The sequence below is a fragment of the Rhinopithecus roxellana genome, chromosome 12 (assembly GCF_007565055.1).
Source record: "Rhinopithecus roxellana isolate Shanxi Qingling chromosome 12, ASM756505v1, whole genome shotgun sequence".
Classification (NCBI taxonomy): Eukaryota; Metazoa; Chordata; class Mammalia; order Primates; family Cercopithecidae; genus Rhinopithecus; species Rhinopithecus roxellana.
In genome coordinates this window covers 118,803,516-118,807,821 of record NC_044560.1, presented here as the reverse complement: position 1 = coordinate 118,807,821, position 4,306 = coordinate 118,803,516, and positions in this window count along the sequence as shown.

Sequence of the window (4,306 nt, the reverse complement as noted above, 5' to 3'; positions counted from 1 at the left end):
AAGCTGCCATGCTTGTCTGGCAGGCATAATTAACAGTGGGCTGTCAGGGCTCAAGGTCACGGCGCACGGCCCCCAGCCAGAGCCCAGCGAGGGGACGGCTCTGAACCAGGGAGGAGGAAAAGAGGCGGCTGGGTGTCTCAGGACCGTCTTTCACCTACTGCCACCCCCACCAAACCACTCTCAGCCCGGAGCTCCTTCCCTTTGACGGGAGCAGCTCCCTTTCCTGCTAACAGGACAGGGGTCAGGTGCACGGGCTTCCGAGGTGACATTCTCCTGGCCAGCAGGCCGCAGCTCTCACAAAGTTCTCTGCACAGAGATGAGAAAAAAAAATCACAGCCCGGGCCTGGAGAACAGGAACCACGGCAACCCACAGATATTGTAACAATGCTTGGCATTATTTGCAATGGCATTCATGATGACAGAGAGTGGGCAGTGCCCGAGCACCCCCAGACGAGGGCACTGCTGGGCTGAGCTCCTGGGTCTGCAGCCCCCGAGGGACCCCGCCCCTGCCAGCAGCTCTGTCCCATTCGCTCTCCCGCGGGACCCACAAAAGCAAGTCGCCTGTTATCAATCCAGGGCCAAGGGGCACGTGATTTGCTATTAGTCCTCAGTCTCTGCACCCCAGGGTCCCAAAGGGCAGCCGCAGCCCTGTCTTTCCACGGGTCCCATCCACACGGCTCGGCTCCAGGAAGAAGGAAGGAAGGCGCGGTGTCAGCGAGGCAGCGGAAGAATTTCTGCGTGCCGTGTTCCAACACCCCCAGTTCCACATAGGGGAGGCCTGGTCGCACCAAGGGAAGCTAAAACGTGGGTCCCCCTCTCCCTGATGCAGCTACTGTCCCCTCTGAAACGAGAACCTGCAAACTCAAAATGTGTCTGTGTTTAGATTGATCAACAAGGGTAAGTCATGGAGACCAACTGGATCCCTGCAGACCCGGCCCCGAGCCCCCACTGAAACCTCTCCCAAGAACAGAAGTCCCATTATCTTATCCCAAAGGTCAAAGTTGAACGCCCACAGCACACAGGAAAACTGGCCAAGGGGGAGGTGAGAGGCCAGCGCAAGGAACGGCCCCATCCTGCCTCCCTCTTACTGAAGTATCCGGAAAACAGCAACACACTCGGCACATCGCAAGATGGCAGCTGCGCCAAGCCCAGGGAAAGCCGGCTCTGTGCCAGCATGCAGGGGTACCTGGTCCCTCCACGGCCCCCTCCTCACACAATGATCAATGTGACCCTGAACATGGCGGGAATACCTGAGTGTTGGCACCCACTGGTCTGAGCGAGAAAGCCTTCTGGAACTTTCTGGAACCCTGTCTTGCCCCACTCCCAAGGTGCTGGCACCATATTCAGAGAGGAAGGGGCTCTGACAAGATGCCAGGCTCCCTCAGTTGCCTTCCAGCCAAACTTTGCCCACCTCTCCCAAACACTTCCAAGTACCAGGTGAGGGCAGGTGTGTCGCAGGCAGTGGGAGGTGAGGGTGCCACCCTGGCGTGAAGACTTCACTCAGCACAGGAAAGTGAAACCTCAGAGACTGGACGCAGACCCCAGTGCCGGCTGTGGGGGCACAGCCATTACACCATAGCGGGCGCAGGGTTGCTCGGGGACAGCCCAGATGCCTCCCGGCTGGCGGGCCCCCCAAGCCTCAGCTTTTGTATTTACTGGGTGGGTGCTGCCTTCAGCCCTCTTAGCAGTGGATGCAAAAAGGCTTGTGTCAACCATCGTTGAACTTGAAGCAGATCCTTTCCTTTCTGCACAAAGCCATACCCGGTGGTTGCCGCTGGGAGGGATGCGGCCTCTCCCCAGGATTACAGGAGGGGACAGAGGGAAAAGGTGAGGGAAGCAGGAAGTTCTCTGGAAGAGGGCTGGGGTCCCCCTGCTTTTTTGTCCTAAGAATGACGAGTTGGGCTTGCCAGGCTGGAGCCCTTCACTGGGGGAGTTTACACGGGATTCCACCTCCCAGTAGGACGTCCCTGCCTGGCCAGCTCTGCACACAGGTCCCTCTGAGCCCCTTGGGCCAGGGGAAGACCCTCCAGCCACAGTCCAAGGACTACCAGCCTCAAATGCATCCTGGGATATTTAGCACAAATGGGTGCCTGGCCCTGGAAACTGGCAAGAGTCGGCAAGGGAGGATGGCAGGGCCTGGCTCATGAGGTCAGGGACCTCTGGACAAACGAGGTCCCAGCCGCAGGTGCTGCGGCCCCTCTAGCTTGCACTGCCTCCCGTGCAGGAGGATTAGAAAGGCACTCTGCAAAAAGCAGGTATTCTCCTCCACTATCAGGAATATTTCATCAACACGCTGGTAGGCAACCTGACTCCCGCCTTCGTGGGACGGGGTTTGCCCGCAGAGGAGGAAGCCTGCCAGTGCTGCTTCTGGAAGCCACCACCCTCCTCCATCCACATGAAGCCACCTCCTCCAGGCGGTCCTCCTGGATGGCCCTTCGGGACCTTGCCACCTCCAATCTGACCCCCAGTGTCTCCCCTGCAGCCGACCCCGAGTATCCAGGGAGGGGTGCTGCTGCTGGAATATTCTGGAACCATGGGAAGAAACATGCAAAGGATGTCGAGTTCCCTGGCAGCCACCACTGTCCCCAGCCTCTCTCACACACACATGATGAGGCTTTGCAGGAAGGAGGGAGAAGCCACATTCCTTGCTCGAGTTCCTCCAGCTCTCCCCTGGGTCCCGGAAGGGGGCTGTCCACCCGTGGGCTCTTGAGGCGTGTGCTCTTAGCTCCCACTTCACAGGAAGAGGGGATGAGGACAGGGCACAGAGCCACATCCCAGCTGGTAAGTGGCAGAGTCAGGTAAGGATGACAGTAAGACACGCTGACGACTAGGACAGTGGTGACTGTGGAGACACCGGAGGGGGGGAGTGCGCTCAGCCTGGAGGCCAGCCCCGTGCTAAGTACACCCCTCGGATCATCTCATCAAATATGCAAATATCAAGCTGGTGTGATCACTGCACCCCCTTTTCAGATGTGGAAACCAAGGCTTCAAGTCATGTGGCCGGGGAGACAGCCAGCAGGTGATGGAGCCAGGGTTCCAACCCAAACTGCAAACAGAGCCCAGCTGTCAGCCACAGTGCAGCGATGGCCAGCCCTGGCCTCCCTTACGGGCCTGTGATGTCTACGGCCTGTGCCTGGACTGACGTGAGATGGGCAAGTGAGGAGGCAGAGGCCTGGTGACAAGACACCAGGCTCCCTGGGGCAGGTTGAACCCACATGCCTAGTGCTGTGAGGCGGTGGCAACAGCAGGAGTGCAGTGGGGCGGCTGGAGCCCCCAGCCCCAGGCCCACAGTCCTGGGTTCTACCGCCCACTCTCCCTCCTCCCAGGATGGGGCGACCTGCCAGCCTCCCTGGGTGTGTTCCAGTAGCAGTGCCTGACCTAAAGGGTCACAGAAAAGACCAAAAAAAAACCAAAAAAACCCCCACAGGCCTGGGGGTGGGGCCGGGAAACAACCACCTGGTCTTGTCCATCAGTGCTATTGTTCTCCCCATCCCTGGGCAGGCTGGGCAGGGCCCAGGGCCGTGAGCCTGAGGTCACTTGCCACAGTCGGACACAGCAGGGCCTGGACCCAGGCCTGTCTGTCCCAGAGCCTGTCTTGCTTGAGTTTCGTTTTTGTTTTTGAGACAGAGTCTCACTCTGTCACCCAGACTAGAGGGCAGTGGTGTGACCTTGGCTCCTGCAACTTCCACCTCCTGGATTCAAGCGATTCTCCTGCCTCAGCCTCCCAAGTAGCTGGAATTGTAAGTGTGTCCCACCATACCTGGCTCATTTTTTTGTATTTCTAGTAGAGATGGGGTTTCACCATGTTGGCCAGGCTGGTCATGAACTCCTGACCTCAGACGATCTGCCCGCCTCGGCCTCCCAAAGTGCTGGGGTGACAGGCAAGAGCCACCACTCCCGCCTCCTGGTTGTGTTCTAGGCTCCCACTTGTGACCCTCACAACAGCAGCGTGAAACGCGCCTGAGACGGGAGGTGGAGGATGCTAGGAGTGACCCCGAGGGGAAGGACCCTGGCTCTGGGCCAGACTGCCCAGACTCAGACCAGCTCTACCACCTGTGGGGTCTCGGACAAGTCTGACTTTCTGTGCCTCGGTTCCCTCATCTGTGAAGTGGGTGGCGGGGGTGGTGAAGGAGCAGAGGAGAAACAGGATCTCCCTTAGAGAGTTGTGAGGACTCGCCAGGCGCGGTGGCTCACGCCTGTAATCCCAGCACTTTGGGAGGCAGAGGCAGGCGGATCACGAGGTCAGGAGATGGAGACCATCCTGGCCAACACGGTGAAACCTCGTCTCTACTAACAATACAAAAAC